Raw genomic sequence first — 26,220 nt, 5'->3', positions numbered from 1 at the left:
TTAGCTAGTAATGAGTGAGGTGAGAACTTAAGGCAGCAGTCAGGGGTCTGGCACTGCTGGATCATCCTGACTACGGACTATAAAAACCAGTCACATTTTGGAAAGATGTTAAAAATCCAAGGGTCAATTTGAATTTATGCCACATATACAACTGTATTGCTCTCCTCTGGGTGGCGATATAGTTGAATACTTTGGTGAATAACGGGATCCAATGACTCCCGTGCCCTGCCATTCACTTTCATAGGCTATAGGCCACTGCAGTTTAGTATTTAAGGGTATTGTGAAGCATAGCAGACACATTATTGGAGTAGAATAAGGATAATACTGTTGGGGCACCAAGATGGGGAGGATGAGGGAAAAATGATGAACTGCAGATGTCTGTGTTGCAAACTTTGCAGAGTTGAGGCGTGGCTAAAAGAAGTCATCATGGCGGTCTGGGCCAAATGGAGAATATGGGGAACCAGAATGTGTATAATCTCAGCAGACATCACTGGATATAATAGGTATTTCATCCTAAATTTTACCATTGGATCCTTTCAAGGCAAAGTCTGAAAATATTTTTTTTGGGGTAAAATATTCCTTCACGCTCATGATAGAATCCAATAGTGATGAGCGGGAGGTGCCATATTCAATTTCGCGATATTTCGATTGAATATTCGTGTTATATTCGTCGAAATCGAATATTCGTAATTATTCCATTTATCGCGAATAATATGCGATTTAATTAATCGCGTATTGCGATTTTTATTTTGATAGTATAAGGCAACGTTCCTATGACTAATTGACTATGGCTAGGCTAATATGTGTATTTTACGAATATTCTTAATATTGCTCTAACTTCGTCTTTTAGAATATTCGTAATATTCTAAAAGACGAAGTTAGAGCAATATTACGAATTTTCGTAAAGTACACATATAGATTGTAATTTAGCTAATATAGTGCTATAATCCTTTTTTTTTTCTCTAATTATTTTTTGCCTCTTCTGAACTTCAGTTTTGGAAAATATGTACACAATTAAAAAAAATTACTATAGCAGTATATTAGCTAAATTACAATCTATATGTGTATTTTACGAATATTTTTAATATTGCTCTAACTTCTTCTTTTAGAATATTCTTAATATTGCTCTAACTTCGTCTTTTAGAATATTACGAATATTCTAAAAGACGAAGTTAGAGCAATATTAAGAATATTCGTAAAATACACATATAGATTGTAATTTAGCTAATATACTGCTAAAGTAATTTTTTTAATAGTGTACATATTTTCCAAAACTGAAGTTCAGAAGAGGCAAAAAAATTAGACAAAAAAAAAAGGATTATAGCACTATATTAGCTAAATTACAATCTATGTGTATTTTACGAATATTCTTAATATTGCTCTAACTTCGTCTTTTAGAATATTCGTAATATTCTAAAAGACGAAGTTAGAGCAATATCACGAATATTCTAAAAGACGAAGTTAGAGCAATATTACGAATATTCTAAAAGACGAAGTTAAGGCAATAATATTCCACTTTGGCATACTGCTCCTCGACAAGTGTCCCCGTCACCATGGGAACGCCTGTGGGTTAGAATATACCATCGGATCTGAGGTTTTACGATCTCAGGGAAAACTCAGATCCGATGGTATTTTCTAACCCACAGGCGTTCCCATGGTGATGGGGACGCTTGTCGAGGTGTTGTATGCTGAAGTTGATTAACCCCTTAAGGACTCAGCCCTATTTCACCTTAAGGACTTGGCCATTTTTTGCAAATCTGACCAGTGTCACTTTAAGTGCTGATAACTTTAAAACGCTTTGACTTACCCAGGCCGTTCTGAGTTAGTTTTTTCGTCACATATTTTACTTCATGACACTGTTAAAATTGGGTCAAAAAAGTAAATTTTTTACATAAAAAAATACCATATTTAACAAAAAATTTGAAAAATTTGCAAATTTCAAAGTTTCAGTTTCTCTACTTCTGTAATACATAGTAATACTCCCAAAAATTGTGATGACTTTACATTTCCCATATGTCTTCTTCATGTTTGTAGCATTTTGGGAATGATATTTTATTTTTTGGGGATGTTACAAGGCTTAGAAGTTTAGAAGCAAATCTTGAAATTTTTCAGAAATTTACAAAAACCCAATTTTTAGGGACCACTACAGGTCTGAAGTCACTTTGCGAGGCTTACATAATAGAAACTGCCCAAAAATGACCCCATTCTATAAACTACACCACTCAAGGTATTCAAAACTGATTTTACAAACTTCGTTAACCCTTTAGGTGTTGCACAAGAGTTATTGGCAAATGGGGATGAAATTTGAGAATTTCATTTTTTTGCCTAATTTTCAATTTTAACCCATTTTTTCCACCAACAAATCAAGGGTTAACAGCCAAACAAGACTGTATCTTTATTGCCCTGACTCTGCCGTTTACAGAAATACCCCATATGTGGCCGTAAACTACTGTACAGGCACACAGTAGGGCGTAGAGGGAAAGGTGCGCCGTATGGTTTTTGGAAGCCAGATTTTGCTGGACTGGTTTTTTGACACCATGTCCCATTTGAAGCCCCCCTGATGCACCCCTAGAGTAGAAACTCCATAAAAGTCACCCCATCCAAGAAACTACACCCCTCAAGGTATTCAAAACTGATTTTACTAACTTTGTTAACCCTTTAGGTGTTGCACAAGATTTAATGGAAAATAGAGATACAATTTCAAAATTTCACTTTTTTGGCAGATTTTCCATTTTAATATTTTTTTTCAAGTAACAAAGCAAGGGTTAACAGCCAAACAAAACTCAATATTTATTGCCCGGATTCTGTAGTTTACAGAAACACACCATATGTGGCCGTAAACTGCTGTACGGCCACAGCAGGGCGTAGAGTGAAAGGTGCGCCGTATGTTTTTTTTTGTTATTTACAACATTCATCTGACAGGTTAGATCATGTGGTAATTTTATAGAGCAGGTTGTCACGGACGCGGCGATACCTAATATGTATACAATTTTTTTTATTTATGTAAGTTTTACAAAGTGATTTCATTTAAAAAAAAAATATATGTTTTAGAGTCTCCATAGTCTAAGAGCCATAGTTTTTTCAGTTTTTGGGCGATTATCTTAAGTAGGGTCTCGTTTTTTGCGGGATGAGATGACGGTTTGATTGGCACTATTTTGGGGTGCACATGACTTTTTGATCGCTTGCTATTACACTTTTTGTGACGTAAGATGACAAAAAATGGCTTTTTTTACACCGTTTTTATTTTTATTTTTTTACGGTGGTCACCTGAGGGGTTAGGTCATGTGATATTTTTATAGAGCCGGTCGATACGGACGCGGCGATACCTAATATGTATACTTTTTTTTTAGTTATTTAAGTTTTACACAATGATTTCATTTTTGAAACAAAAAAAATGTTTTAGTGTCTCCATAGTCTAAGAGCCATAGTTTTTTCAGTTTTTGGGCGATTATCTTAAGTAGGGTCTCATTTTTTGCGGGATGAGATGACGGTTTGATTGGTACTATTTTGGCGTACATGCGACTTTTTTGATCACTTTTATTACCTTTTCTGGGAGGTAAGGTGGGCAAAATTTCAATTTCCTAATAGTTTTTTTTTTTTATAGCGTTCACCGTGCGGGGAAAGTAACATGACCGTTTTATAGATCAGGTCGTTACGGACGCGGCGATACTAAACATGTGTAGGGACTTTTATTTTTTTTATTTTTAATCAGTGATAAATGTGTTTTTTGATTTTTATTTTTTTTTCACTTTTTTTTACTTTTTTTTTTACCCAGACCCACTTGGTTCTTGAAGATCCAGTGGGTCTGATGTCTGTATAATACAGTACAGTACAATATATATTGTACTGTACTGTATTTTACTTACACTTTGTCTGAACAGATCTCTGCCTTTAGCACAGATCTGTTCAGCACCATGGACAGCAGGATGCCTGAGACGGCGTCCTGTTGCCATGGGAACCTTCCCCGTCTGCTCAGTACTGGTCAGAACTTCGCAGACGGGGAAGGGTAAGGACGGGGGCTGTCTGGGGGCTCTCTCCCTCTCCATCGGGGGGCTGCAAAGGCACTGCAGCCCCCCGATGGGAGAGGGAGGGAGCTACCTCTTACTGTTAACTTTTTCCATACAGCGGTCCGTACGGACCGCTGTATGGAAAGGGTTAAACGGCTGACATCGCATCACCGATGTCAGCCGTTTATACCAGGGTGTCAGAAATGTGCTGGCACCCTGGTATACCCACTAGAAGCCAACGAACTTTCAAGGGGAGGCGGGCTTGGGATCGCGATCCCGCCTGCCGCACCGCCCGCCTCCCGCAACGCCCCCACCGCCTGCGACACCGCGGGGATCAGAAACTGCAAAAAGCGCAGCAAACCGCTGGTCTGAATTGACCTGCGGTTTGCGGCGATCGCCGATACGGGGGGTCACATGACCCCCCCTGGCGTTGTCACAGGATGCCGGTTGAATGATTTCAGCCGGCATCCCTTTCCCATTAACCTCTGCGGCGCCGGAATCTGCATTTAAAGTTAGGACGTACCGGTACGCCCTGAGTCCTTAAGGACTCGGGAAATAGGGCGTACCGATACGCCCTGCGTCCTTAAGGGGTTAAATAACGATTTTGTCATGCGATCGGGCACACGTATTAACCATTACGATTTTTCTGTTGTAATATTCGTGAACTCGAATATTATAACTGAAATTATTGGTTTAGATTAGAATAGGACGAATATTCTAAAATTTAATATACAGCAATATATTCTTTATTTAGAATATTCGTCATATTTGGTCCATCTGAAAACGTGATTCCTTCCAGCTTCAATTCAGTTGCTTGTTGGCCAATGGCATAATGACCCACAAGCAAGAAGCAGGGAGGAATCATATATTTTCAGATGAAAAAAAAAACAAAAAAAAAACGAATATTCGATTTCGCGAATATATAAAACTATATTCTAAATATTTGCGAAATCTCGAAGTTGCGATATTCGAGATAAAAATTCGAAATTCGAATATTCGCACTCAACACTAGAATTCAATCTCATTTTGGTGTTAAATATACATCTTCTAAAGGAGGTCACGATGCACACTTCTAAATAAGCCCTTATATAGAATTTAAACTTCTGCAAATCAACTTCTCGCTCCAAGAAATGATGACACATCTTCCCCGTGTGTACTTAGTCTATTGATTGGAGTAGAAAGAGTAGAAAAGGGTATTTGTTTTGTTTGATGATTGAAGCTGCTTAGCTTCCAAAACTCTTTCTGCTTATCAGTAGTCGTGGCCGATTGGTTAAGGCGATGGACTAGAAATCCTGCCGACTACGATTGATTGCTCACCCTTTTGACTAAAGGACTGTTTTTTCCATAAACTGTTGCTATCATATAAAGAAAGTGAAGCTGTTTTACAATGAATTCACATCATTATCAACAATCCTCTGTGTTCAAATGCAGCTTGAAATAAGGAGAAAGTATTAAAAAAAAATCAAAATGTGTTTGTCAGTGTTATTTTCTGATTTCTTTTGTTTCATTAATCAATAGTACATGTAAAAAGATGAAACTTTGTAATGTATCTTCATTTTTCTCACCTTTCGGCAGCCTATATTTGTTCAGGCCTGTAGGATCTCTTTAAATTTTGAAAATCCCATATGGTCACTCCAAAAATATGTCTAGATTGGAACAAAAAAGAATAGACCGAGATGATAGAGGAACTGAAGCTATGTGAGGGAAAGAGAAAGGAAAGGGAATCATGTTACCATCTCACTGCCTTTAGCTAGTAATGAGTGAGGTGAGTACTTAAGGCAGCAGTCATCGGGTCTGGCACTGCTGGATTATCCTGACTACGGACAATAAAAACCAGTCACATTTTGGAAAGATGTTTTCTAGCTAAATAGTGCATCTTATAGTCCACAAACAACGTTAAGTAGGAAATGTAGGATGAGATCATGAGAGACATGAAACCCAGACCCCAACTCAAAATAAATTAAAAATCCAAAATTCATTTAGATTCTAGAAAAGACCCATAAATTAATTCAGGCTCTAGACTTATAATTTAATTCAGACCCCTATATTAATTCAACCAGGATGGAAGCAGAATTTCTTTGTTTTAGGTAATGATTATTTTTGTTTTTACCTATTGTTCCTAATCTAACAGAGTTAAACCACAATCTCCTAAATTAACAGACATGGCAAGTGTGGTGACAGGTCCTCTTTAAATCTGTGTGTGTGAACTGTCTGTTGAGAGCAACCGTTCAGAAAGGAAAATCTGAGGTGAAAATCTAGTGGCTTGATCATATTTTTTCATGTGACATAAAGACCCGAATGAAAAGACACTGCTGAGATTTGAACTCAGGATCTCCTGTTTACTAGACAGGCGGTTTAACCAGCTAAGCCACAGCACCACACCACTGACAGCCTGGAAGCCTGGAAGCCTGGAAGCCATCAAAATTTGAAAATATTCAACTGCACTTTTGGCCTGATATTTAACACATTTGCCAGCGAAATAAGTAACACTCGACTGATTTCAGTGCGTTCTGCATGGAGAAGCAGAGGGTAAGCCTCATTGAAAGACGGAGGGGCTAAACATTTGCGCGCATCAGCAGGAATTAAAACTACACCATGCCCTCGTCAAAAATCTAAGAGTCAATTTGGATTTATGCCACATATACAACTGTATTGCTCTCCTCTGGATGGCGATAAAGTTGAATACTTTGGTGAATAACGGGATCCAATGACTCCAATGACTCCCGTGCCCTGCCATTCACTTTCATAGGCCATAGGCCACTGCAGTTTAGTATTTAAAGGGTATTGTGAGGCATAGCAGACACATTATTGGGGTAAAATAAGGATAATACTGTTGGGGCACCAAGATGGGGAGGATGATGGAAAAATGATGAACTGAAGATGTCTGTGTTGCAAACTTTGCAGAGACTAGGCATGGCTAAAAGAAGTCATCATGGCGGAACTGGAGCTATGGGAGGGAAAGAGAATCATGTTACCATCTCACTGCCTTTAGCAAGTAATGAGTGAGGTGAGTACTTAAGGCAGCAGTCAGGAATCTAGCACTGCTGGATCATCCTGACTACGGACTATAAAAACCAGTCACATTTTGAAAATATGTTTTCTAGCTAAATAGTGCATCTTATAGTCCACAAACAATGTTAAGTAGGAAATGTAGGATGAGATCATGAGAGACATGAAACCCAGACCCCAACTCAAAAAAAATTAAAAATCCAAAATTCATTTAGATTCTAGAAAAGACCCATAACTTAATTCAGGCCCTAGACTTATAATTTAATTCAGACCCCTATATTAATTCAACCAGGATGGAACCAGAATTTCTTTGTTTTAGGTAATGATTATTTTTGTTGTTACCTATGGTTCCTAATCTATCAGAGTTGAATCAAAAACTCCTACATTAACAGACATGTCAAGTGTGATGACAGGTCCTCTTTAAATCTGTGTGTGAACTGTCTGTTGAGAGCAACTGTTCAGAAAGGAAAATCTGATGTCGAAATCTAGTGGCTTGATAATATTTTTTCATGTGACATAAAGTTCCGAATGAAAGGGCACTGCTGAGATTTGAACTCAGGATCTCCTGTTTACTAAACATTTGCGCAGATCAACAGGAATTAAAACTTCACCATGCCCTTGTCAAACAGGAGATCCTGAGTTCAAATCTAAGCAGTGCCTTTTCATTCGGGTCTTTATGTCACATGAAAAAATATGATCAAGCCACTAGATTTTCACCTCAGATTTTCCTTTCTGAACGGTTGCTCTCAACAGACAGTTCACACACACAGATTTAAAGAGGACCTGTCACCACCCTTGCCATGTCTGTTAATTTAGGAGATTGTGATTTAACTCTGTTAGATTAGGAACAATAGGTAAAAACAAAAATAATCATTACCTAAAACAAAGAAGATCTGGTTCCATCCTGGTTGAATTAATATAGGGGTCTGAATTAAAGTATAAGTCTAGAGCCTGAATTAATTTATGGGTCTTTTCTAGAATCAAAATTAATTTTGGATTTTTAATTTATTTTGAGTTGGGGTCTGGGTTTCATGTCTCTCATACTCTCATCCTACATTTCCCTTTTGACAAGGGCATGGTGAAGTTTTAATTCCTGTTGATCCGCGCAAATGTTTAGCCCCTCCGTCTTTCAATGAGGCTCTTACCCTCTGCTTTTCCATGCAGTTGTGGCCAAAAGTTTTGAGAATTACATAAATATTGGAAATTGGAAAAGTTGCTGCTTACATTTTTTATAATAGCAATTTGCATATACTCCAGAACGTTATGAAGAGTGATCAGACGAATTGCATAGTCCTTCTTTGCCATAAAAATTAACTTAATCCCAAAAAAAACCTTTCCACTGCATTTCTTAGCTGTCATTAAAGGACCTGCTGAGATCATTTCAGTAATCGTCTTCTTAACTCAGGTGAGAATGTTGACGAGCACAAGGCTGGAGATCATTATGTCAGGCTGATTGGGCTAAAATGGCAGACTTGACATGTTAAAAGGAGGGTGATGCTTGAAATCATTGTTCTTCCATTGTTAACCATGGTGACCTGCAAAGAAACGCTTGCAGCCATCATTGCGTTGCATAGAAATGGCTTCACAGGCAAGGATATTGTGGCTACTAAGATTGCACCTCAATCAACAATTTATAGGATTATCAAGAACTTCAAGGAAAGAGGTTCAATTCTTGTTAAGAAGGCTTCAGGGCATCCAAGAAAGTCCAGCAAGCGCCAGGATTGTCTCATAAAGAGGATTCAGCTGCGGGATCGGAGTGCCACCAGTGAAGAGCTTGCTCAGGAATGGCAGCAGGCAGGTGTGAGCGCATCTGCACGCACAGTGAGGCGAAGACTTTTGGAAGATGGCCTGGTGTTAAGAAGGGCAGCAAAGAAGCCACTTTTCTCTAAAAAAAACAAAACATCAGGGACAGGTTGATCTTCTGCAGAAAGTATGGTGAATGGACTGCTGAGGACTGGGGCAAAGTCATATTCTCCGATAAAGCCTCTTTCCGATTGTTTGGGGCATCTGGAAAAAGGCTTGTCCGGAGAAGAAAAGGTGAGTGCTACCATCAGTCCTGTGTCATGCCAACAGTAAAGCATCCTGAGACCATTCATGTGTGGGGTTGCTTCTTATCCAAGGGAGTGGGCTCACTCACAATTTTGCCTAAAAACACAGCCATGAATAAAGATTGGTACCAAAACACCCTCCAGCAGCAACTTCTTCCAACAATCCAACAACAGTTTGGTGAAGAACAATGCATTTTCCAGCACGATGGAGCACCGTGCCATGAAGCAAAAGTGATAACTAAGTGGCTCGGGGACCAAAACGTTGACATTTTGGGTCCATGGCCTGGAAACTCCCCAGATCTTAATCCCATTGAGAACTTGTGGCCAATCCTCAAGAGGCGGGTGGACAAACAAAAACCCACTAATTCTGACAAACTCCAAGAAGTGATTATGAAAGAATGGGTTGCTATCAGTCAGGAATTGGCCCAGAAGTTGATTGAGAGCATGCCCAGTCGAATTGCAGAGGTCCTGAAAAAGAAGGGCCAACACTGCAAATACTGACTCTTTGCATAAATGACATGTAATTGTCGATAAAAGCCTTTGAAACGTATGAAGTGCGTATAATTATATTTCACTACATCACAGAAACAACTGAAACAAAGATCTAAAAGCAGTTTAGCAGCAAACTTTGTGAAAACTAATATTTGTGTTATTCTAGAAACTTTTGGCCACTACTGTAGATTGGAACAAAAAAGAATAGACAGAGATGATAGAGGAACTGGAGCTATGGGAGGGAAAGAGAATCATGTTACCATCTCACTGCCTTTAGCAAGTAATGAGTGAGGTGAGTACTTAAGGCAGCAGTCAGGAATCTGGCACTGCTGGATCATCCTGACTACGGACTATAAAATCCAGTCACATTTTGAAAAGATGTTTTCTAGCTAAATAGTGCATCTTATAGTCCACAAACAACGTTAAGTAGGAAATGTAGGATGAGATCATGAGAGACATGAAACCCAGATCCCAACTCAAAATAAATTAAAAATCCAAAATTCATTTAGATTCTAGAAAAGACCCATAACTTAATTCAGGCCCTAGACTTATAATTTAATTCAGACCCCTATATTAATTCAACCAGGATTTCTTTGTTTTAGGTAATGATTATTTTTGTTGTTACCAATGGTTCCTAATCTATCAGAGTTGAAAAGGCACTGCTGAGATTTGATCTCAGGATCTCCTGTTTACTAGACAGGCGCTTTAACCAGCTAAGCCACAGCACCACACCAATGACAGGCTGGAAGCCTGGAAGCCTGGAAGACATCTAAATTTGAAAATATTCAACTTGGATTTGTGCCACATATACAACTGTATTGCTCTCCTCTGGGTGGCGATAAAGTTGAATACTTTGGTGAATAATGGGATCCAATGACTCCCGTGCCCTGCCATTCACTTTCATAGGCCATAGGCCACTGCAGTTTAGTATTTAAAGGGTATTGTGAAGCATAGCAGACACATTATTGGGGTAGAATAAGGATAATACTGTTGGGGCACCAAGATGGGGAGGATGATGGAAACATGATGAACTGAAGATGTCTGTGTTGCAAACTTTGCAGAGACGAGGCATGGCTAAAAGAAGTCATCATGGCGGTCTGGGCCAAATGGAGAATATGGGGAACCAGAATGTGTATAATCACAGCAGACATCACTGTATATAATAGGTATTTCATCCCAAATTTTGGCATTGGATCCTTTCAAGGCAAAGTCTTAAAAGATTTTTTGGGGTAAATTATTCCTTTACACTCATGATAGGATCCAATCTCATTTTAGTGTTAAATATACATCTTCTAAAGGAGGTCACGATGCACACTTCTGAATAAGCCCTTATATAGAATTGGACCTTTTGGAACTTCAGGAAATCATCTTCTCGCTCCAAGAAATGATGACACATCTTCCCCGTATGTACTTAATCTATTGCTTGGAGTAGAACAGGCTATTTGTTTTGTTTAAAGATTGGAGCTGCTTAGCTGCCAAGCTGCCAAGCTGCCAGAAGTCTTTCTGCTTATCAGTAGTCGTGGCCGAGTGGTTAAGGCGATGGACTCGAAATCCATTGGGGTTTTCCCGCGTAGGTTCAAATCCTGCCGACTACGTAGGTTGACTAAAGGACTGTTTTTTTCCATAAACTGTTGCTATCATATAAAGAAAGTGAGGCACAATTAAGCTGTTTTGCAATAAATTCACATCATTATCAACGTTCCTCTGTGTTCAAATGCAGCTTGAAATAAGGAGAAAGTATTAAAAAAAAAAATCAAAATGTGGTTGTAAGTGTTATTTTTTGTTTTCTTTTGTTTCATTAATCAATAGTACATGTAAAAAGATGAAACTTTGTAATGTATCTTCATTTTTCTCACCTTTCGGCATCCTATATTTTCCCAGGCCTATAGGATCTCTTTAAATTTTGAAAATCCCATATGGTCACTCCAAAAATCTGTCTAGATTGGAACAAAACAGAATAGACAGAGATGATAGAGGAACTGGAGCTATGGGAGGGAAAGAGAATCATGTTACCATCTCACTGCCTTTAGCAAGTAATGAGTGAGGTGAGTACTTAAGGCAGCAGTCAGGAATCTGGCACTGCTGGATCATCCTGACTACGGACTATAAAAACCAGTCACATTTTGAAAAGATTTTTTGTAGCTAAATAGTGCATCTTATAGTCCACAAACAACGTTAAGTAGGAAATGTAGGATGAGATCATAAGAGACATGAAACCCAGACCCCAATTCAAAATAAATTAAAAATCCAAAATTCATTTAGATTCTAGAAAAGACCCATAACTTAATTCAGGCCCTAGACTTATAATTTAATTCAGACCCCTATATTAATTCAACCAGGATGGAACCAGAATTTCTTTGTTTTAGGTAATGATTATTTTTGTTGTTACCAATGGTTCCTAATCTATCAGAGTTGAATCAAAAACTCCTACATTAACAGACATGTCAAGTGTGATGACAGTTCCTTTTTAAATCTGTGTGTGAACTGTCTGTTGAGAGCAACTGTTCAGAAAGGAAAATCTGATGTCGAAATCTAGTGTCTTGATTATATTTTTTCATGTGACATAAAATTCTGAATGAAAAGGCACTGCTGAGATTTGAACTCAGGATCTCCTGTTTACTAGACAGGCGCTTTAACCAGCTAAGCCACAGCACCGAGATGAAACTTTGTAATGTATCTTCATTTTTCTCACCTTTCGGCATCCTATATTTGCCCAGGCCTATAGGATCTCTTTAAATTTTGAAAATCCCATATGGTCACTCCAAAAATCTGTCTAGATTGGAACAAAACAGAATAGACAGAGATGATAGAGGAACTGGAGCTATGGGAGGGAAAGAGAATCATGTTACCATCTCACTGCCTTTAGCAAGTAATGAGTGAGGTGAGTACTTAAGGCAGCAGTCAGGAATCTGGCAATGCTGGATCATCCTGACTACGGACTATAAAAACCAGTCACATTTTGAAAATATGTTTTCTAGCTAAATAGTGCATCTTATAGTCCACAAACAACGTTAAGTAGGAAATGTAGGATGAGATCATAAGAGACATGAAACCCAGACCCCAACTCAAAATAAATTAAAAATCCAAAATTCATTTAGATTCTAGAAAAGACCCATAACTTAATTCAGGCCCTAGACTTATAATTTAATTCAGACCCCTATATTAATTCAACCAGGATGGAACCAGAATTTCTTTGTTTTAGGTAATGATTATTTTTGTTGTTACCAATGGTTCCTAATCTATCAGAGTTGAATCAAAAACTGCTACATTAACAGACATGTCAAGTGTGATGACAGGTCCTCTTTAAATCTGTGTGTGAACTGTCTGTTGAGAGCAACTGTTCAGAAAGGAAAATCTGATGTCGAAATCTAGTGGCTTGATAATATTTTTTCATGTCACATAAAGTTCTGAATGAAAAGGCACTGCTGAGATTTGAACTCAGGATCTCCTGTTTACTAGACAGGCGCTTCAACCAGCTAAGCCACAGCACCACACCACTGACAGCCTGGAAGCCTGGAAGCCTGGAAGCCTGGAAGCCTGGAAGCCTGGAAGCCTGGAAGCCTGGAAGCCTGGAAGCCTGGAAGCCTGGAAGCCTGGAAGCCTGGAAGCCTGGAAGCCTGGAAGCCTGGAAGCCTGGAAGCCTGGAAGCCTGGAAGCCTGGAAGCCTGGAAGCCTGGAAGCCTGGAAGCCTGGAAGCCTGGAAGCCTGGAAGCCTGGAAGCCTGGAAGCCTGGAAGCCTGGAAGCCTGGAAGCCTGGAAGCCTGGAAGCCTGGAAGCCTGGAAGCCTGGAAGCCTGGAAGCCTGGAAGCCTGGAAGCCATCAAAATTTGAAAATATTCAACTGCACTTTTGGCCTGATGTTTAACACATTTGCCAGCGACAAAAGCAACACTCGACTGATTTCAGTGCGTTCTGCATGGAAAAGCAGAGGGTAAGCCTCATTGAAATACGGAGGGGCTAAACATTTGCGCGGATCAACAGGAATTAAAACTACACCATGCCCTTGTCAAAAGGGAAATGTAGGATGAGATCATGAGAGACATAAAACCCAGACCCCAACTCAAAATAAATTAAAAATCCTAAATTCATTTTAATTCTACAAAAGACCCATAAATTATTTCAGGCTCTAGACTTATAATTTAATTCAGACCCCTATATTAATTCAACCAGGATGGAACCAGAATTTCTTTGTTTTAGGTAATGATTATTTTTGTTGTTACCAATGGTTCCTAATCTATCAGAGTTGAATCAAAAACTGCTACATTAACAGACATGTCAAGTGTGATGACAGGTCCTTTTTAAATCTGTGTGTGAGATCATGAGAGACATGAAACCCAGATCCCAACTCAAAATAAATTAAAAATCCAAAATTCATTTAGATTCTAGAAAAGACCCATAACTTATTTCAGGCCCTAGACCTATAATTTAATTCAGACCCCTATATTAATTCAACCAGGATTTCTTTGTTTTAGGTAATGATTATTTTTGTTGTTACCAATGGTTCCTTATCTATCAGATTTGAAAAGGCACTGCTGAGATTTGAACTCAGGATATCCTGTTTACTAGACAGGCGCTTTAACCAGCTAAGCCACAGCACCACACCACTGACAGCCTGGAAGCCATCAAAATTTGAAAATATTCAACTGCACTTTTGGCCTGATGTTTAACACATTTGCCAGCGAAATAAGCAACACTCGACTGATTTCAGTGCGTTTTGCATGGAAAAGCAGAGGGTAAGCCTCATTGAAAGACGGAGGGGCTAAACATTTGCGCGGATCAACAGGAATTAAAACTACACCATGCCCTTGTCAAAAGGGAAATGTAGGATGAGATCACGAGAGACATGAAACCCAGACCCCAACTCAAAATAAATTAAAAATCCTAAATTCATTTTAATTCTAGAAAAGACCCATAAATTAATTCAGGCTCTAGACTTATAATTTATTTCAGACCCCTATATTAATTCAACCAGGATGGAACCAGAATTTCTTTGTTTTAGATAATGATTATTTTTGTTGTTACCAATGGTTCCTAATCTATCAGAGTTGAATCAAAAACTGCTACATTAACAGACATGTCAAGTGTGATGACAGGTCCTCTTTAAATCTGTGTGTGAACTGTCTGTTGAGAGCAACTGTTCAGAAAGGAAAATCTGATGTCAAAATCTAGTGGCTTGATAATATTTTTTCATGTGACATAAGGTTCTGAATGAAAAGGCACTGCTGAGATTTGAACTCAGGATCTCCTGTTTACTAGACAGGCGCTTTAACCAGCTAAGCCACAGCACCAAGATGAAACTTTGTAATGTATCTGCATTTTTCTCACCTTTTGGCATCCTATATTTGCCCAGGCCTATAGGATCTCTTTAAATTTTGAAAATCCCATATGGTCACTCCAAAAATCTGTCTAGATTGGAACAAAACAGAATAGACAGAGATGATAGAGGAACTGGAGCTATGGGAGGGAAAGAGAATCATGTTACCATCTCACTGCCTTTAGCAAGTAATGAGTGAGGTGAGTACTTAAGGCAGCAGTCAGGAATCTGGCACTGCTGGATCATCCTGACTACGGACTATCAAAACCAGTCACATTTTGAAAAGATGTTTTCTAGCTAAATAGTGCATCTTATAGTCCACAAACAATGTTAAGTAGGAAATGTAGGATGAGATCATGAGAGACATGAAACCCAGATCCTAACTCAAAATAAATTAAAAATCCTAAATTCATTTTAATTCTAGAAAAGACCCATAAATTATTTCAGGCTCTAGACTTATAATTTAATTCAGACCCCTATATTAATTCAACCAGGATGGAACTAGAATTTCTTTTTTTTAGGTAATGATTATTTTTGTTGTTACCAATGGTTCCTAATCTATCAGAGTTGAATCAAAAACTGCTACATTAACAGACATGTCAAGTGTGATGACAGGTCCTTTTTAAATCTGTGTGTGAACACTCGACTGATTTCAGTGCGTTCTGCATGGAAAAGCAGAGGGTAAGCCTCATTGAAAGACGGAGGGGCTAAACATTTGCGCGGATCAACAGGAATTAAAACTACACCATGCCCTTGTCAAAAGGGAAATGTAGGATGAGATCATGAGAGACATGAAACCCAGACCCCAACTCAAAATAAATTAAAAATCCTAAATTCATTTTAAATCTACAAAAGACCCATAAATTATTTCAGGCTCTAGACTTATAATTTAATTCAGACCCCTATATTAATTCAACCAGGATGGAACCAGAATTTCTTTGTTTTAGGTAATGATTATTTTTGTTGTTACCAATGGTTCCTAATCTTTTAGAGTTGAATCAAAAACTGCTACATTAACAGACATGTCAAGTGTGATGACAGGTCCTTTTTAAATCTGTGTGTGAGATCATGAGAGACATGAAACCCAGATCCCAACTCAAAATAAATTAAAAATCCAAAATTCATTTAGATTCTAGAAAAGACCCATAACTTAATTCAGGCCCTAGACTTATAATTTAATTCAGACCCCTATATTAATTCAACCAGGATGGAACCAGAATTTCTTTGTTTTAGGTAATGATTATTTTTGTTGTTACCAATGGTTCCTAATCTATCAGAGTTGAAAAGGCACTGCTGAGATTTGAACTCAGGATCTCCTGTTTACTAAACAGGCGCTTTAACCAGCTAAGCCACAGCACCACACCACTGACAGCCTGGAAGCCATCAAAATTTGAAAATATTCAACTGCACTTTTGGCCTGATGTTTAACACATTTGCCAGCGAAATAAGCAACACTCGACTGATTTCAGTGCGTTTTGCATGGAAAAGCAGAGGGTAAGCCTCATTGAAAGACGGAGGGGCTAAATATTTGCGCGGATCAACAGGAATTAAAACTACACCATGCCCTTGTCAAAAGGGAAATGTAGGATGAGATCACGAGAGACATGAAACCCAGACCCCAGCTCAAAATAAATTAAAAATCCTAAATTCATTTTAATTCTAGAAAAGACCCATAAATTAATTCAGGCTCTAGACTTATAATTTAATTCAGACCCCTATATTAATTCAACCAGGATAGAACCAGAATTTCTTTGTTTTAGGTAATGATTATTTTTGTTGTTACCTATGGTTCCTAATCTATCAGAGTTGAATCAAAAACTCCTACATTAACAGACATGTCAAGTGTGATGACAGGTCCTCTTTAAATCTGTGTGTGAACTGTCTGTTGAGAGCAACTGTTCAGAAAGGAAAATCTGATGTCGAAATCTAGTGGCTTGATAATATTTTTTCATGTGACATAAAGTTGCGAATGAAAAGGCACTGCTGAGATTTGAACTCAGGATCTCCTGTTTACTAAACAGGCGCTTTAACCAGCTAAGCCACAGCACCACACCACTGACAGCATGGAAGCCATCAAAATTTGAAAATATTCAACTGCACTTTTGGCCTGATGTTTAACACATTTGCCAGCGAAATAAGCAACACTCGACTGATTTCAGTGCGTTTTGCATGGAAAAGCAGAGGGTAAGCCTCATTGAAAGACGGAGGGGCTAAATATTTGCGCGGATCAACAGGAATTAAAACTACACCATGCCCTTGTCAAAAGGGAAATGTAGGATGAGATCACGAGAGACATGAAACCCAGACCCCAGCTCAAAATAAATTAAAAATCCTAAATTCATTTTAATTCTAGAAAAGACCCATAAATTAATTCAGGCTCTAGACTTATAATTTAATTCAGACCCCTATATTAATTCAACCAGGATGGAACCAGAATTTCTTTGTTTTAGGTAATGATTATTTTTGTTGTTACCTATGGTTCCTAATCTATCAGAGTTGAATCAAAAACTCCTACATTAACAGACATGTCAAGTGTGATGACAGGTCCTCTTTAAATCTGTGTGTGAACTGTCTGTTGAGAGCAACTGTTCAGAAAGGAAAATCTGATGTCGAAATCTAGTGGCTTGATAATATTTTTTCATGTGACATAAAGTTCTGAATGAAAAGGCACTGCTGAGATTTGAACTCAGGATCTCCTGTTTACTAAACATTTGCGCGGATCAACAGGAATTAAAACTTCACCATGCCCTTGTCAAACAGGAGATCCTGAGTTCAAATCTAAGCAGTGCCTTTTCATTCGGGTCTTTATGTCACATGAAAAAATATGATCAAGCCACTAGATTTTCACCTCAGATTTTCCTTTCTGAACGGTTGCTCTCAACAGACAGTTCACACACACAGATTTAAAGAGGACCTGTCACCACCCTTGCCATGTCTGTTAATTTAGGAGATTGTGATTTAACTCTGTTAGATTAGGAACAATAGGTAAAAACAAAAATAATCATTACCTAAAACAAAGAAATTCTGGTTCCATCCTGGTTGAATTAATATAGGGGTCTGAATTAAAGTATAAGTCTAGAGCCTGAATTAATTTATGGGTCTTTTCTAGAATCAAAATGAATTTTGGATTTTTAATTTATTTTGAGTTGGGGTCTGGGTTTCATGTCTCTCATACTCTCATCCTACATTTCCCTTTTGACAAGGGCATGGTGAAGTTTTAATTCCTGTTGATCCGCGCAAATGTTTAGCCCCTCCGTCTTTCAATGAGGCTCTTACCCTCTGCTTTTCCATGCAGTTGTGGCCAAAAGTTTTGAGAATTACATAAATATTGGAAATTGGAAAAGTTGCTGCTTACATTTTTTATAATAGCAATTTGCATATACTCCAGAACGTTATGAAGAGTGATCAGACGAATTGCATAGTCCTTCTTTGCCATGAAAATTAACTTAATCCCAAAAAAACCTTTCCACTGCATTTCTTAGCTGTCATTAAAGGACCTGCTGAGATCATTTCAGTAATCGTCTTCTTAACTCAGGTGAGAATGTTGACGAGCACAAGGCTGGAGATCATTATGTCAGGCTGATTGGGCTAAAATGGCAGACTTGACATGTTAAAAGGAGGGTGATGCTTGAAATCATTGTTCTTCCATTGTTAACCATGGTGACCTGCAAAGAAACGCTTGCAGCCATCATTGCGTTGCATAGAAATGGCTTCACAGGCAAGGATATTGTGGCTACTAAGATTGCACCTCAATCAACAATTTATAGGATTATCAAGAACTTCAAGGAAAGAGGTTCAATTCTTGTTAAGAAGGCTTCAGGGCATCCAAGAAAGTCCAGCAAGCGCCAGGATTGTCTCATAAAGAGGATTCAGCTGCGGGATCGGAGTGCCACCAGTGAAGAGCTTGCTCAGGAATGGCAGCAGGCAGGTGTGAGCGCATCTGCACGCACAGTGAGGCGAAGACTTTTGGAAGATGGCCTGGTGTTAAGAAGGGCAGCAAAGAAGCCACTTTTCTCTAAAAAAAACAAAACATCAGGGACAGGTTGATCTTCTGCAGAAAGTATGGTGAATGGACTGCTGAGGACTGGGGCAAAGTCATATTCTCCGATAAAGCCTCTTTCCGATTGTTTGGGGCATCTGGAAAAAGGCTTGTCCGGAGAAGAAAAGGTGAGTGCTACCATCAGTCCTGTGTCATGCCAACAGTAAAGCATCCTGAGACCATTCATGTGTGGGGTTGCTTCTCATCCAAGGGAGTGGGCTCACTCACAATTTTGCCTAAAAACACAGCCATGAATAAAGAATGGTACCAAAACACCCTCCAACAGCAACTTCTTCCAACAATCCAACAACAGTTTGGTGAAGAACAATGCATTTTCCAGCACGATGGAGCACCGTGCCATGAGGCAAAAGTGATAACTAAGTGGCTCGGGGACCAAAACGTTGACATTTTGGGTCCATGGCCTGGAAACTCCCCAGATCTTAATCCCATTGAGAACTTGTGGCCAATCCTCAAGAGGCGGGTGGACAAACAAAAACCCACTAATTCTGACAAACTCCAAGAAGTGATTATGAAAGAATGGGTTGCTATCAGTCGGGAATTGGCCCAGAAGTTGATTGAGAGCATGCCCAGTCGAATTGCAGAGGTCCTGAAAAAGAAGGGCCAACACTGCAAATACTGACTCTTTGCATAAATGACATGTAATTGTCGATAAAAGCCTTTGAAACGTATGAAGTGCGTGTAATTATATTTCACTACATCACAGAAACAACTGAAACAAAGATCTAAAAGCAGTTTAGCAGCAAACTTTGTGAAAACTAATATTTGTGTTATTCTCAAAACTTTTGGCCACTACTGTAGATTGGAACAAAAAAGAATAGACAGAGATGATAGAGGAACTGGAGCTATGGGAGGGAAAGAGAATCATGTTACCATCTCACTGCCTTTAGCAAGTAATGAGTGAGGTGAGTACTTAAGGCAGCAGTCAGGAATCTGGCACTGCTGGATCATCCTGACTACGGACTATAAAATCCAGTCACATTTTGAAAAGATGTTTTCTAGCTAAATAGTGCATCTTATAGTCCACAAACAACGTTAAGTAGGAAATGTAGGATGAGATCATGAGAGACATGAAACCCAGATCCCAACTCAAAATAAATTAAAAATCCAAAATTCATTTAGATTCTAGAAAAGACCCATAACTTAATTCAGGCCCTAGACTTATAATTTAATTCAGACCCCTATATTAATTCAACGAGGATTTCTTTGTTTTAGGTAATAATTATTTTTGTTGTTACCAATGGTTCCTAATCTATCAGAGTTGAAAAGGCACTGCTGAGATTTGAACTCAGGATCTCCTGTTTACTAGACAGGCGCTTTAACCAGCTAAGCCACAGCACCACACCACTGACAGCCTGGAAGCCTGGAAGCCTGGAAGCCTGGAAGCCATCAAAATTTGAAAATATTCAACTTGGATTTGTGCCACATATACAACTGTATTGCTCTCCTCTGGGTGGCGATAAAGTTGAATACTTTGGTGAATAATGGGATCCAATGACTCCCGTGCCCTGCCATTCACTTTCATAGGCCATAGGCCACTGCAGTTTAGTATTTAAAGGGTATTGTGAAGCATAGCAGACACATTATTGGGGTAGAATAAGGATAATACTGTTGGGGCACCAAGATGGGGAGGATGATGGAAACATGATGAACTGAAGATGTCTGTGTTGCAAACTTTGCAGAGACGAGGCATGGCTAAAAGAAGTCATCATGGCGGTCTGGGCCAAATGGAGAATATGGGGAACCAGAATGTGTATAATCACAGCAGACATCACTGTATATAATAGGTATTTCATCCCAAATTTTGGCTTTGGATCCTTTCAAGGCAAAGTCTTAAAAGATTTTTTGGGGTAAATTATTCCTTTACACTCATGATAGGATCCAATCTCATTTTAGTGTTAAATATACATCTTCTAAAGGAGGTCACGATGCACACTTCTGAATAAGCCCTTATATAGAATTGGACCTTTTGGAACTTCAGGAAATCATCTTCTCGCTCCAAGAAATGATGACACATCTTCCCCGTATGTACTTAATCTATTGCTTGGAGTAGAACAGGCTATTTGTTTTGTTTAAAGATTGGAGCTGCTTAGCTGCCAAGCTGCCAAGCTGCCAAGCTGCCAGAAGTCTTTCTGCTTATCAGTAGTCGTGGCCGAGTGGTTAAGGCGATGGACTCAAAATCCATTGGGGTTTTCCCGCGTAGGTTCAAATCCTGCCGACTACGTAGGTTGACTAAAGGACTGTTTTTTTCCATAAACTGTTGCTATCATATAAAGAAAGTGAGGCACAATTAAGCTGTTTTGCAATAAATTCACATCATTATCAACGTTCCTCTGTGTTCAAATGCAGCTTGAAATAAGGAGAAAGTATTAAAAAAAAAAATCAAAATGTGGTTGTAAGTGTTATTTTTTGTTTTCTTTTGTTTCATTAATCAATAGTACATGTAAAAAGATGAAACTTTGTAATGTATCTTCATTTTTCTCACCTTTCGGCATCCTATATTTTCCCAGGCCTATAGGATCTCTTTAAATTTTGAAAATCCCATATGGTCACTCCAAAAATCTGTCTAGATTGGAACAAAACAGAATAGACAGAGATGATAGAGGAACTGGAGCAATGGGAGGGAAAGAGAATCATGTTACCATCTCACTGCCTTTAGCAAGTAATGAGTGAGGTGAGTACTTAAGGCAGCAGTCAGGAATCTGGCACTGCTGGATAATCCTGACTAAGGACTAATAAAACCAGTCACATTTTGAAAAGATTTTTTGTAGCTAAATAGTGCATCTTATAGTCCACAAACAACGTTAAGTAGGAAATGTAGGATGAGATCATAAGAGACATGAAACCCAGACCCCAACTCAAAATAAATTAAAAATCCAAAATTCATTTAGATTCTAGAAAAGACCCATAACTTAATTCAGGCCCTAGACTTATAATTTAATTCAGACCCCTATATTAATTCAACCAGGATGGAACCAGAATTTCTTTGTTTTAGGTAATGATTATTTTTGTTGTTACCAATGGTTCCTAATCTATCAGAGTTGAATCAAAAACTCCTACATTAACAGACATGTCAAGTGTGATGACAGTTCCTTTTTAAATCTGTGTGTGAACTGTCTGTTGAGAGCAACTGTTCAGAAAGGAAAATCTGATGTCGAAATCTAGTGTCTTGATTATATTTTTTCATGTGACATAAAATTCTGAATGAAAAGGCACTGCTGAGATTTGAACTCAGGATCTCCTGTTTACTAGACAGGCGCTTTAACCAGCTAAGCCACAGCACCAAGATGAAACTTTGTAATGTATCTTCATTTTTCTCACCTTTCGGCATCCTATATTTGCCCAGGCCTATAGGATCTCTTTAAATTTTGAAAATCCCATATGATCACTCCAAAAATCTGTCTAGATTGGAACAAAACAGAATAGACAGAGATGATAGAGGAACTGGAGCTATGGGAGGGAAAGAGAATCATGTTACCATCTCACTGCCTTTAGCAAGTAATGAGTGAGGTGAGTACTTAAGGCAGCAGTCAGGAATCTGGCACTGCTGGATCATCCTGACTACGGACTATAAAAACCAGTCACATTTTGAAAATATGTTTTCTAGCTAAATAGTGCATCTTATAGTCCACAAACAACGTTAAGTAGGAAATGTAGGATGAGATCATGAGAGACATGAAACCCAGACCCCAACTCAAAATAAATTAAAAACCCAAAATTCATTTAGATTCTAGAAAAGACCCATAACTTAATTCAGGCCCTAGACTTATAATTTAATTCAGACCCCTATATTAATTCAACCAGGATGGAACCAGAATTTCTTTGTTTTAGGTAATGATTTTTTGTTGTTGTTTCCAATGGTTTCTAATCTATCAGAGTTGAATCAAAAACTCCTACATTAACAGACATGTCAAGTGTGATGACAGTTCCTCTTTAAATCTGTGTGTGAACTGTCTGTTGAGAGCAACTGTTCAGAAAGGAAAATCTGATGTCGAAATCTAGTGGCTTGATAATATTTTTTCATGTGACATAAGGTTCTGAATGAAAAGGCACTGCTGAGATTTGAACTCAGGATCTCCTGTTTACTAGACAGGCACTTTAACCAGCTAAGCTGGACAGGCACACTATTTCTTGCTAAATAGTGCATCTTATAGTCCACAAACAACGTTAAGTAGGAAATGTAGAATGAGATCATAAGAGACATGAAACCCAGACCCCAACTCAAAATAAATTAAAAACCCAAAATTCATTTAGATTCTAGAAAAGACCCATAACTTAATTCAGGTCCTAGACTTATAATTTAATTCAGACCCCTATATTAATTCAACCAGGATGGAACCAGAATTTCTTTGTTTTAGGTAATGATTTTTTTTGTTGTTTCCAATGGTTTCTAATCTATCAGAGTTGAATCAAAAACTCCTACATTAACAGACATGTCAAGTGTGATGACAGGTCCTCTTTAAATCTGTGTGTGAACTGTCTGTTGAGAGCAACTGTTCAGAAAGGAAAATCTGATGTCGAAATCTAGTGGCTTGATAATATTTTTTCATGTGACATAAAGTTCTGAATGAAAAGGCACTGCTGAGATTTGAACTCAGGATCTCCTGTTTACTAGACAGGCACTTTAACCAGCTAAGCTGGACAGGCACACTATTTCTTGCTAAATAGTGCATCTTATAGTCCACAAACAACGTTAAGTAGGAAATGTAGGATGAGATCATAAGAGACATGAAACCCAGACCCCAACTCAAAATAAATTAAAAATCCAAAATTCATTTAGATTCTAGAAAAGACCCATAACTTAATTCAGGCCCTAGACTTATAATTTAATTCAGACCCCTATATTAATTCAACCAGGATGGAACCAGAATTTCTTTGTTTTATTTAATGATTATTTTTGTTGTTACCAATGGTTTCTAATCTATCAGAGTTGAATTAAAAACTCCTACATTAACAGACATGTCAAGTGTGATGACAGGTCCTTTTTAAATCTGTGTGTGAACTGTCTGTTGAGAGCAACTGTTCAGAAAGGAAAATCTGATGTCGAAATCTAGTGGCTTGATAATATTTTTTCATGTGACATAAAGTTCTGAATGAAAAGGCACTGCTGAGATTTGAACTCAGGATCTCCTGTTTACTAGACAGGCGCTTTAACCAGCTAAGCCACAGCACCAAACCACTGACAGCTTGGAAGCTTGGAAGCTTGGAAGCCTGGAAGCCTGGAAGCCTGGAAGCCTGGAAGCCTGGAAGCCTGGAAGCCTGGAAGCCTGGAAGCCTGGAAGCCTGGAAGCCTGGAAGCCTGGAAGCCTGGAAGCCTGGAAGCCTGGAAGCCTGGAAGCCTGGAAGCCTGGAAGCCTGGAAGCCTGGAAGCCTGGAAGCCTGGAAGCCTGGAAGCCATCAAAATTTGAAAATATTCAACTGCACTTTTGGCCTGATGTTTAACACATTTGCCAGCGAAATAAGCAACACTCGACTGATTTCAGTGCGTTCTGCATGGAAAAGCAGAGGGTAAGCCTCATTGAAAGACGGAGGGGCTAAACATTTGCGCGGATCAACAGGAATTAAAACTACACCATGCCCTTGTCAAAAGGGAAATGTAGGATGAGATCACGAGAGACATGAAACCCAGACCCCAACTCAAAATAAATTAAAAATCCTAAATTCATTTTAATTCTAGAAAAGACCCATAAATTAATTCAGGCTCTAGACTTATAATTTAATTCAGACCCCTATATTAATTCAACCAGGATGGAACCAGAATTTCTTTGTTTTAGGTAATGATTATTTTTGTTGTTACCAATGGTTCCTAATCTATCAGAGTTGAATCAAAAACTGCTACATTAACAGACATGTCAAGTGTGATGACAGGTCCTTTTTAACCCCTTAAGGACTCCGCCCTATTTCACCTTAAGGACTTGGCCATTTTTTGCAAATCTGACCAGTGTCACTTTAAGTGCTGATAACTTTAAAACGCTTTGACTTATCCAGGCCGTTCTAAGATTGTTTTTTCGTCACATATTGTACTTCATGACACTGGTAAAATGAAGTCAAAATTATTATTTTTTTCCACAAAATAATACCTAATTTACCAAAAAAATTGAAAAATATGCAAATTTCAAAGTTTCAGTTTCTCTACTTCTGTAATACATAATAATACCCCCAAAAATTGTGATGACTTTACATTCCCCATATGTCTACTTCAAGTTTGAATTGTTTTGGGAATGATATTTTATTTTTTGGGGATGTTATAAGGCTTAGAAGTTTAGAAGCAAATCTTGAAATTTCTGAAGTCACTTTGCGAGGCTTACATAATAGAAACCACCCAAAAATGACCCCATCTAAGAAACTACACCCCTCAAGGTATTCAAAACTGATTTTACAAACTTCGTTAACCCTTTAGGTGTTGCACAAGAGTTATTGGCAAATGGGGAAGAAATTTGCGAATTTCATTTTTTTGCCTAATTTTCCATTTTAACCAATTTTTTCCACTAACAAAGCAAGGGTTAACAGCCAAACAAGACTGTATCTTTATTGCCCTGACTCTGCCGTTTACAGAAACACCCCATATGTTGCCGTAAACTACTGTACGGCCACACAGCGGGGCGTAGAGTGAAAGGTGCGCCGTTTGGTTTTTGGAAGACAGATTTTGCTGGACTGGTTTTTTGACACCATGTCCCATTTGAAGCCCCCCTGATGCACCCCTAGAGTAGAAACTCCATAAAAGTGACCCCATCTAAGAAACTACACCCCTCAAGGTATTCAAAACTGATTTTACAAACTTCGTTAACCCTTTAGGTGTTGCACAAGAGTTATTGGCAAATGGGGATGAAATTTGAGAATTTCATTTTTTTGCCTAATTTTCCATTTTAACCAATTTTTTCCACTAACAAAGCAAGGGTTAACAGCCAAACAAGACTGTATCTTTATTGCCCTGACTCTGCCGTTTACAGAAACTCCCCATATGTGGCCGTAAACTACTGTACGGCCACACAGCGGGGCGTAGAGTGAAAGGTGCGCCGTTTGGTTTTTGGAAGACAGATTTTGCTGGACTGTTTTTTTGACACCATGTCCCATTTGAAGCCCCCCTGATGCACCCCTAGAGTAGAAACTCCATAAAAGTGACCCCATCTAAGAAACTACACCCCTCAAGGTATTCAAAACTGATTTTACAAACTTTGTTAACCCTTTAGGTGTTGCACAAGATTTAATGGAAAATAGAGATCCAATTTCCAAATTTCACTTTTTTGGCAGATTTTCCATTTTAATATTTTTTTTCCAGTTACAAAGCAAGGGT

The 26,220-nt window shown here is 38.5% G+C and overlaps 12 non-coding genes across 12 annotated transcripts; 2 read left to right on the top strand and 10 right to left on the bottom strand.

Moving 5' to 3' along the window:
* Positions 1–10,210: 10,210 nt before the first annotated feature.
* Positions 10,211–10,284, bottom strand: TRNAT-AGU. The gene has a single exon. It is a non-coding gene; the product is annotated as a tRNA-Thr (tRNA).
* A 785-nt stretch (positions 10,285–11,069) lies between these two features.
* TRNAS-CGA lies at positions 11,070–11,151 on the top strand. The gene has a single exon. It is a non-coding gene; the product is annotated as a tRNA-Ser (tRNA).
* Positions 11,152–12,137: 986 nt separating this feature from the next.
* Positions 12,138–12,211, bottom strand: TRNAT-AGU. The gene has a single exon. It is a non-coding gene; the product is annotated as a tRNA-Thr (tRNA).
* Positions 12,212–12,973: 762 nt separating this feature from the next.
* Positions 12,974–13,047, bottom strand: TRNAT-AGU. Its single transcript has one exon. It is a non-coding gene; the product is annotated as a tRNA-Thr (tRNA).
* A 1,032-nt stretch (positions 13,048–14,079) lies between these two features.
* On the bottom strand, positions 14,080–14,153 carry TRNAT-AGU. Its single transcript has one exon. It is a non-coding gene; the product is annotated as a tRNA-Thr (tRNA).
* Positions 14,154–14,769: 616 nt separating this feature from the next.
* On the bottom strand, positions 14,770–14,843 carry TRNAT-AGU. Its single transcript has one exon. It is a non-coding gene; the product is annotated as a tRNA-Thr (tRNA).
* A 1,311-nt stretch (positions 14,844–16,154) lies between these two features.
* On the bottom strand, positions 16,155–16,228 carry TRNAT-AGU. The gene has a single exon. It is a non-coding gene; the product is annotated as a tRNA-Thr (tRNA).
* Positions 16,229–16,844: 616 nt separating this feature from the next.
* On the bottom strand, positions 16,845–16,918 carry TRNAT-AGU. The gene has a single exon. It is a non-coding gene; the product is annotated as a tRNA-Thr (tRNA).
* A 3,275-nt stretch (positions 16,919–20,193) lies between these two features.
* On the bottom strand, positions 20,194–20,267 carry TRNAT-AGU. Its single transcript has one exon. It is a non-coding gene; the product is annotated as a tRNA-Thr (tRNA).
* Positions 20,268–21,068: 801 nt separating this feature from the next.
* TRNAL-CAA lies at positions 21,069–21,150 on the top strand. The gene has a single exon. It is a non-coding gene; the product is annotated as a tRNA-Leu (tRNA).
* A 986-nt stretch (positions 21,151–22,136) lies between these two features.
* TRNAT-AGU lies at positions 22,137–22,210 on the bottom strand. The gene has a single exon. It is a non-coding gene; the product is annotated as a tRNA-Thr (tRNA).
* Positions 22,211–24,025: 1,815 nt separating this feature from the next.
* Positions 24,026–24,099, bottom strand: TRNAT-AGU. Its single transcript has one exon. It is a non-coding gene; the product is annotated as a tRNA-Thr (tRNA).
* Positions 24,100–26,220: the final 2,121 nt, after the last annotated feature.

Source organism: Bufo bufo, chromosome 1 (genome assembly GCF_905171765.1).
Source record: "Bufo bufo chromosome 1, aBufBuf1.1, whole genome shotgun sequence".
NCBI lineage: Eukaryota > Metazoa > Chordata > Amphibia > Anura > Bufonidae > Bufo > Bufo bufo.
This window is presented reverse-complemented; position numbering and strand designations above follow the sequence as displayed.